Raw genomic sequence first — 10,084 nt, 5'->3', positions numbered from 1 at the left:
AAAGATACTTGTAAGAAAATAAAATAAAATAAATGAAAAAAAGAGAAGATATGAAAAAGATTTGATTTTAAGATTTGAGATTAGAAAAGATAAGATAAGCTAGGTAAGAGAAGATAAGGACTTTAAATTAAAAAGTTTTGAAATTTAAATTTTGAAATTTGAAATTTGAACTTTGAAATTTTAAATTTTGAATTTTGAATTTTTGGAAAAGTCAACAATATAAGATAAGGATTTGAAAAAGATTTAAATTTTGAAAAGATTTGATTTTTAAATTTGAAAATTAAATTTTGAATTTTAAATTTTGAAATTTAAATTTTGAAATTTGAATTTTAAAATTTGAATTTTGAAAGTTGAAATTTGAAATTTGAAATAAGATAAGATAAGATTTTGAAAAAGATATGATTTTTTTAAAAAAAAGATTTGAATTTTGAAATTTTAAAACTAAGATAAGATAAAATAAAAAATTTTAAAATAAAATCTGAATTTTTAAAAGGAAAATTCGAAAAATCAATTAAAATAAAGGAAAAAAATATTTTTGAATTCAATGAGGAAAGAGAAAAATAATAAAAAGACACAAAACTTAAAATTTTTAGATCTAATGCTCCTTATTTTCGAAAATTTGGAGGAAAAATACCAAGGAACACCAAACATAAAAATTTTAAGATCAAAACACAAGCAAGACTCAAGAACACCTTGAAAATTCACAAGAACACGAAGAACAAAATTCAAAGACTCAAAGGACTCAAGAACATAAAAAAAGAACACCAAACTTAAAATTTTTAGAAAATCAAAAACAAATTTTCGAAAATTAAATAAAAACTAACAGGGAAACACCAAACTTAAAACTTGACACAAGATTTAATCAAAGAAAAATTATTTTTGAAAAAATTTTAGAAAGAAAGACTCAAAGGAGCAACTATTCACAAGAACATAGATACATTCAACAAATGCAAGGATTAAACAGAGAAAAAAATTTTTTTAGATACTAATAATTCGAAAATGCACAAGAAAAACAAGAAAAATCACAAAACAGAAAAAACTAAAGATCAAATAAGAAAAATTGCAAGAACAACTTGAAGATCAAGAAAGAACAATGAACACAAATTCGAAAATTTAAAGGAAAATAAAAACATGTAATTGACACCAAACTTAAAATATGAAACTAAACTCAAACAGAAAAACTCAATTATTAGTTTATAAAAATTTTCGAAAAATTTAGAAAAAAGAAAATAAGGATTTAAAGAAAATTTCAACCAAAAACAATAATAGAAGACGCAATTTTAGTGACTCTAAACTAAAAAAATAAATTTTTCCTAATCTAAGAAACAAAATAAACCGTCAGTTGTCCAAACTCGAACAATCCCCGACAACGGCGCCAAAAACTTGGTGCACAAATTGTGAATCACACTTTTCACAACTCGTACCACTAACCAGCAAGTGCAATGGGTTGTCCAAGTAATACCTTACGTGAGTAAGGGTCGAATCCCACAGAGATTGTTGGCTTGAAGCAATCTATGGTTATCTTGTAACTCTTAGTCAGGATATCAATTATATTTATCAAGTTGAATTGTGAAAAATAAAAGAGTATGAAATAAATACTTGTTCTGCAGTAATGGAGAATATGTTGGAGTTTTGGAGATGCTTTGTCTTCTGAATCTCTGCTTTCCCCCTGTCTTTTTCTTCACGCACGCAAGATTCTTCCTATGGCAAGCTGTGTGTTGGTGGATCACCGTTGTCAATGGCTACCATCCGTCCTCTCAGTGAAAATGGTCCAGGTGCGCTGTCACCACACGGCTAATTGTAACGACCCAACTTCCAATACGTCATGATCGTACCAAAAGTAAGGTGTTACTGACCTGTTTTCCTTATTAACTATTTACTATTAAGCCTTTAGTTCAATATCGCGATTCAATTTTAGTAAAAATACCAAAAATTTTTTGTTTTTATTAATTAAAATCATATAGCAAACATCACCAAGTAATAATAATCACATAATTATTAATAATAGTAATATTATACAAAAAAATTAAATAAAATTCAGGTACAACTCCTATCCCTCTGCATAAAATAAAAACCTTAAGTAGTAAGGGCGAGGGAATTCTATGAAAGAATCTCAAGTCATAACCTAACTCGTAAATAAATTCTAGAATCGCCCGCAGCTTCAAACTGAATCTTCGAACCTGTGTCACTGAAAGGGGAAAAGATTTTGGGGTGAGAACAAACCACACGTTCTCAGTAGGGAATGGGAATGCTGTAAAAGTAATGATTAACATACAAATAATTAACTCCAGTTTCCAATGTAGTTTTTTTTTTATTATCAAACCTTTTTAAAATTTCTTAAGACTTCCTTGAAGCTGTTTAAATCCTTTTCTTTAAATCATATTACTTAAATAAAGTCTCAACCGCATTAGCAATTCTTCAGCTACAAATAGCATTCCTCAACCATCACAATAACTAAGTAAATCAGCAATATAAATAATATACCCAAACCTCACTTCACAAAATACCATTCCTCAATACTTCACTAAGTTCAAAGAATCAACAAAAATATCTAATCAAACACACAAGCAAGTCACTAAGACAAACAGCACAATCACAAAGAAACAAGACAAGCAACATAAATTACAAAGAAATAAAACAAGCAAACACAATCAAATGCAGATGCGCAAATAAGGATGATGCGTGTCTGGCCCTAGTGCAGGTAATGAGCTCATCTGTCGGTTACTAACCCGCTCCCGACGTTATCCAGCAACCTCTGTCTGGATAAGGCTTTCCTATTGGCTATACCCCTGTGTACAGGAAATAACCCCTCTGCCACCACAGGGTCCACTGCACGCAGGAAATAACACATCTGCCACTGCAGGGATGTATGCCGACACACCTTCTGTATACAGGAAATAACCCCTCTGCCACTACAGAAATTGAACAGGTGGTCACGGTACTTCTGTAGCAGGAAATAACCCCTCTGCCTTACAGAAATAAAATATGGATCTGTACCGTAGGAAAGCGTTCTCAGTTATCACACCATTATCTATCTCACTGCCTCACTGCAGCAGATAATCATACAAGTATATCTGGAGTTGCCTTAATGCAACAAATGAATAAACACATCTCTTGGGTTGCCTCAAGCAACAAATGACCTTTCAACAGGTCCTCTGCTTTTTATTCTCTTTTATAATCATAAATACGCAAGCGGGACAAAACCCACGTCCTTACCAATAATTTCACAAACTGAATACCTTTCCTCAAAAGAATCAGTGTAATTATCATCATAAGTTATCATTCCCATTATTCATCTCCAGTTATATATTCTTATACAATATCTCTCTCTTTCTTTATTCAATCATGTTGTACAAACTTCACGACTTCCACTTTTGCAACCGCTTAACTCGAACCAATTTTAAAACTATTTTCTAGTTTATTTTTCTTTCAAAAGACTCAAGAAAATCATTTATTTTAAATTCGCTAAATACTTTTCAAAGCATCACCCTCTTACTAAAAGTAACCAAATAAAACTCTTTTTTAAATTTACTAACTTCCCAAAGACTCAAAACCCATCTCTTTTTACCATTCAAATTCAAATATTATTATTTCACCAAACTTCTAAGAAGATCATCCTTTATTTCAAACCTTAAAACATAACTCTTTTCATATTAAATCAAACTCAAAACATATTTCTTTCTATTCTTAATAAATCAACTCAAAACGGAATCCTTTTCGTAATAAATCCATCTTAAACATAATATTTTTTTCTCAATGAATAAAACCGAAAAACATAATTCATTTCTTTTCTTAGTAAATCAGAATAAAATAATATAATTTCCCAAATCCAAACCTTTTAAAATAACTTTTTCAATTAAAACCTCAGATTTCACAAAATTCCGGCAGCACCTCCCCTAAAACTCGGACTTAGCCACCCTTACGGGTTCCCTCTTTCTCAACATCTCATCAAACCTTTTTCAACAATTATCACAATAAATCAATCAGAAATTTAACAATCCGCAATAGTTAATAATTCAGCCATAATCCGCAACTTCCACGTACTCCATCTACCCAACTTCAATTTGATCAATTCATAAATTATTTTAACCAAAGGATTAACAATTTTGCACTTTCCAAACACCCAAAACACATTATCACCTAACTTAACCAGAATCTTAGCAATATTGACACCAAAACACATAGTATGTATTATTTACATAATTTCAGTTCTCTTATAATATGTTCACCCAAAAATTCTGCTCCATATAATTCCCAATTATCACAAGTTATCCTTATACTTTTAGAGTTACTGTTCTTATCTTTAAATTCAGATTTCATAAGATAAATTTAATAATCAAGCTTCAATCTGTTAACAGTTCTCAAACTTAATTCTAATTAATCATGAACCAACATTAACAACTACCAAAACCAATTCCAACTAGTCACAAGTCAATTTCACAGCCATTCCGATACATCACATAACTAAAAACAACAACAAGCACTTACTCTCCATAACCAGAATACAGCCACACAACTCAACTAATTCAGTATAATCACATAGAATCAGAACTTTTCAACAATCCCATCAGAATCAGAAAATACCAATATCAATTACAGCTTCAAACTAAAGCAAATCTCATCAATTAATTACTCACGACAACGAAACTAGTCAATATCGCAGCCATAACCCAAACTCAATTCACATTCGCATCCAACTTCAATCATAACTCAGAATAATCACCACAACTAACTCTTCTCAAATACATTTCATTCAATGATTAACTCTTCATATCTCAATTTAATAAGTAAACTTAAATAAATCACTAATCACAGCCACAGTTCAACCAATTCCAACCCGTCACAAATCCATTTTACAGCCATTCCAATATATTAAATTTCCAAAACAATATCAAACAATTCAAAATAATTCATTCAGGATTAGAACCTCAGTCAACTCATTCATCGCAAAAATTAATAATTCGGAATACAATTTACAACCACATCTAGTTTCAATTACAATTCAGCGTAATCAAAACCACATTCAATTCTAATAATAAATCAGAATAATCACTCCAACAAGAACACCTAATGACATTCACAGCCATAATCTAAAATTAATAAATTAATTAAAATACTAGGAAATCATCTCAATACCAAACTTAATCCAAATTTCACAACCTCAAATTAAGCTTATTCCTATCAATTAATCATGTTTATGAATTATTTGCAATTACTCACTAAACCTCATTGGCATTCATAAATTAAAACTGTTAATTTCAAATAAAATCCCCTACCTTAATTAGTCGAAATCGTATTATTTAACGTAACAATTTTCTTTATCCCCAATTTGTGGCAGGTAGTCATTCCAATACAACTGGAACGGCAGCGGCATCACCCACAACTCAAGTAGCAGCAACAGCAATTTTGGAAAGGAATTTAATAGAGGCTGAAGCAAACACAAGGGTAAAATAGAACAGATCATCAAAGGAGCAGTAATCAGAATATTGATTGTAGAACAAAACCTATCTTACCAAAAGAAATACGGGAATAGAGCAGCAGCTCTGGTACTCGGAAAAACAGAAACCAGAGAGCAGGGCATACGTCTTAGCAGCAGCAGCACCAATCCAATCGGTTAGAACAACAAGGACACCAACGAAGTAAGAACGACAAAACAAAAGAGAAGCAGAACAGAGTCGAGAATATCAGAGGAAAATACAGGATTGTTACAGAGCAACTGGGGTTCAAAGGTAGTGGTTCTCATGGCTATGACTTAACTGACTTACCATGAACGACGACGGCGACCAGGAGTTCCGGCGATAGCGGCGGCAGAGGAACAGTTCCTCCCCTGTGCGTCTCCTTTCTCACATGTCTCGTCCTCCTCTGGCTCTCCCTCTCTCCAACGACGGTGACTACTCCACTCTCCTCCACGGCGGCGCCGAAGCTCAAGATGGCAACGCGAGCTCAGGCTTCATAGACGGGACGGCGGTGATGGTAGCTCTTCCCTCTGACCTCCATTGCATCTCCCTCTCGACCCCTCTCCCTCATCCCTGTTCAACCGACACCAGGGCGGACTCCACGGAACGGCGGCGACAGGCGGAGCACGAACAGCGACGGCGACAGGAGGCACAGCGACGTCTTCTTCCTCCTGCTCTTGGCTCGGGCCCGTCTCCATCCTCTGGTTCCTTTCATGATGGTCTGACTTAAACGGCGATGGAGGTGCGACGAAGGCAGAGCGGCGCTACTCGAAGCTTTATGGACGGCGGCGACAAAGCCCTCAGCAGCAGCAATCCTGGCTCAGCAACTGCACTCTCTGTTGATCTCTTCCTCCCTCAAACGTGGCTACGACAGCAACGGCGGCACCCAACCCCCCGGCGCCGTCCTCTTCTCCTTCTTCCTCTCTTGTCCGTGTGTGAGTTTAAGTGAGGCTGAGGGTGTTACACTGAAGAGGGTGAAAGAGGGGTGGGGGTGCGGCTGAGGCAAAGGGAAGCTAGGGTTAGGGTTCCTCAATTTGGGAATTAGGGTTTCTGATTCAATTTGGGAATTTGGGGTTAGAAATTAGGAATTTTATAAAATAATAAGGATAGGTATGAATAGATATTTTGATAAAATTGGAGGGTAGAGTAATTTTAAAATCAAATATACTCTATTAAAAATATTTAGGAACATCATTTATCAATATATTTCTAAGCTCAATCAATTATTTCTAATTTAAAATATAAAATGAACATATTAATCATATTTTTATAAAATATAGTTTTAAACTCAATATTAATTATTCAAATCAAATGGTATAATTTTTCATTATTTTTCTATCACCGGAACATTAATTTCAAATTGTAAAATAAATAATAATAAAAATTGTATAAAAATATTAATTGACTTAAACTTAAAGTATTTATAAATATCAATCTAATCATTTTTAATAAAATCATTTTCTAGGAGTTCAAATTAATAACATAATTTATTCAAAATAGAATTAAATTATACAATTCTTCTTATTTTTCAATTATCAAAATTATAATTTTAATTATACTAAATATCTTTTTGCATTTTTTTTTTGCATTTTTTTTCTGCAAGCTTTGTTCTTCACTGCTTTTTCTTGCTTCAAGAATCATTTTTATAATTTTTCAGATTATCAAATAACATTTCTCCTTTTTCATCATTCTTTCAAGAGCAAACAATTTTAACATTCATAAACAACAAATTCAAAAGACATATGCACTGTTCAAGCATTCATTCAGAAAACAAAAAGTATTGCCACCACATCAAAATAATTAAACTATTTTAAAATTCGAAATTCATGTACTTTTTTTTCTTTTTTAGAAAATATTTTTCATTTAAGAAAGGTGATGGATTCATAGGACATTCATATCTTTAAGACATAGACACTAGAGATACTAATGATCATGTAATAAGACCCAAACATAAATAAACATAAAGCATAGTAAACGAAAAATAGAGAAATAAGAACAAGGAGATTAAGGAACGGGTCCACCTTAGTGAGGGTGGCGTCTTCCTCTTCTTGAAGAAACAATGGTGCTCTTGAGCTCCTCTATGTCTCTTCCTTGTCTTTCTTGCTCCTCCCTCATAGCTCTTTGATCTGTAGTCGAATGCTCTACCACTGAACTATGGACCCTTGAGATGAACCTCTCCATCTCTCATGACTCGGGGGTGGAAGCAACTGCCTTTCTTTTCCTCTTTCTAGAGGTTTCTCCAGCCTTAGGTGCCATAAATGGTTATGAAAAAACAAAAAGCAACGCTTTTTTCCACACCAAACTTAAAAGGTTTGCTCGTCCTCGAGCAAAAGAAGATAGAAGGGAGTAGAAGGAGAAGTGTGAATGGGTGGGTATGGGAGGGGAATGGTTTGAATTGGAATGGTGAGGTAGGTGGGGATCCTGTGGGGTCCACAGATCCTGAGGGGTCAAAGACTTAGCATCCCTGCTCCATTGAGGCATGCAAAATGCCCTTAGTGTGCAATCCTAGCGTTTAACGCCAGACTGCTGCTTGTTTTTGGCATTAAACGCTAGCTTTCCCCTTTTCTTGGCATTGAACGCCAACTTGGTGCTTGTTTCTGGCGTTTAACGCCAGCTTGATGCTTCTTTCTGGCGTTAAACGCCAGTTTGATGCTTCTTACTGGCGTTTAAACGCCAGTAAGCTCTTCCTCCATGGTGAGCTATTTTAATGCTGTTTTTTACTTTGCTTTGATTTTTGTGACTCCACATGATCCTCATCCTAAAGAAAACATAAAATAGAAATGGAAAACAGAAAATTAACATAGATACGGAAAAATTGGGTTGCCTCCTAATAAGCACTTCTTTATTGTCTTTAGCTGGACCCTGCTGAGCTTTTAATCTAGCCTCAGCCTTGAGCACTCTTGCTCAATATTGCCTTCAAGATAATGCTTGATTCTCTGTCCATTAACAATGAACTTCTTATCAGAATCAATGTCTTGAAGCTCCACATAGCCATATGGTGACACACTTGTAATCACATATGGTCCCCTCCACCGGGATTTCAGTTTCCCAGGGAATAGCCTGAGCCTAGAGTTAAACAACAAAACTTTCTGTCCTGGTTCAAAGACTCTAGATGACAGCTTTCTGTCATGCCACCTTTTTGTTTTCTCTTTGTAAGGCTTGGCATTTTCAAAAGCAGTGAGTCTGAATTCCTCTAGCTCATTCAGCTAGAGCAATCTTTTTTCTCCAGCTAATTTGACATCAAAGTTTAGGAATCTGGTTGCCCAGTAGGCCATATGCTCCAGTTCCACGGGCAGATGACAGGCCTTACCATACACAAGCTGGTATGGAGAGGTCCCTATAAGAGTCTTGAATGCTGTTCTGTAAGCCCACAGAGAATCATCCAAGCTTCTCGCCCAATCCTTTCTACGGGTACTTACAGTCCGTTCCAGGATTCTTTTTATTTCTCTATTAGAGACTTTAGGTTGCCCATTTGTCTGTGGATTATACGGAGTTGCCACCTTGTGACTAATTCCATACCGGACCATAGCAGAGTAAAGCTGTTTGTTGCAGAAGTGAGTGCCCCCATCACTAATTAGTGCTCTAGGGACACCGAACCTGCTGAAGATATGTTTCTGGAGGAACTTCAGCACTGTCTTAGTATCATTAGTGGGTGTGGCAATGGCCTCTACCCATTTGGATACATAGTCGACTGCCACCAGAATATAAGTGTTTGAGTATGATGGTGGGAAAGGCCCCATGAAGTCAATACCCCATACGTCAAACAACTCAATCTCTAAGATTCCTTGCTGAGGCATAGCATAACTGTGACGCAGATTACCAGCTCTCTGGCAGCTGTCACAGTTACGCACAAACTCTCGGGAGTCTTTATAGAGAGTGGGCCAGTAGAAGCCACATTGGAGGACTTTTGTGGTTGTTCGCTCACCTCCGAAATGTCCTCTATATTGTGATCCATGACAATGCCATAGGATCTTCTGTGCTTCTTCTCTAGGCACACACCTACGGATTATTCCGTCTGCACATCTCTTAAAGAGATATGGTTCATCCCACAGGTAGTACTTTGCATCAGTAATTAATTTTTTCTTTTATTGCTTGTTGTACTCCTTCGGTATGAACCTTGTAGCTTTATAGTTTGCAATGTCTGCAAACCATGGTGTTTCCTAGATGGCAAATAGTTGCTCATCCAAAAAGGTTTCAGAGATCTCAATAGTGGAGAAGGACGTCCCTTCTACTGGCTCTATTCGGGACAGATGATTAGCCACTTAGTTCTCTGTCTCTTTTCTGTCTCTTATTTCTATATCAAACTCTTGCAAAAGCAACACCCATCTTATGAGCCTGGGTTTTGAATCCTGCTTTGTGAGTAGATATTTAAGAGCAGCATGGTCAGTATACACAATCACTTTTGATCCTACTAAGTATGATCTAAACTTGTCAATGGCATAAACCACTGCAAGCAATTCTTTTTCTGTGGTTGTGTAATTTTTCTAAGCATCATTTAAAATGCGGCTAGCATAATAAATGACATGCAGAAGCTTGTTATGCCTCTGTCCCAGTACTGCACCAATGGCATGGTCACTGGCATCACACATTAGTTCAAATGGTAATGTCCAGTCTGGTGCAGAAATAAC

The 10,084-nt window shown here is 35.3% G+C and overlaps 1 long non-coding RNA gene across 1 annotated transcript; it reads left to right on the top strand.

Annotated features, from left to right (window-relative positions):
• Positions 4,223-4,568, top strand: LOC110271618. The gene is made up of 2 exons (XR_002362202.1): positions 4,223-4,287; positions 4,324-4,568. It is a non-coding gene; the product is annotated as an uncharacterized LOC110271618 (long non-coding RNA).

This window comes from Arachis ipaensis, chromosome B01 (genome assembly GCF_000816755.2).
Source record: "Arachis ipaensis cultivar K30076 chromosome B01, Araip1.1, whole genome shotgun sequence".
Classification (NCBI taxonomy): domain Eukaryota; kingdom Viridiplantae; phylum Streptophyta; class Magnoliopsida; order Fabales; family Fabaceae; genus Arachis; species Arachis ipaensis.
Note: the sequence above shows the minus strand (reverse complement) of the source record. Positions and strands in the feature narration are given on the sequence as shown.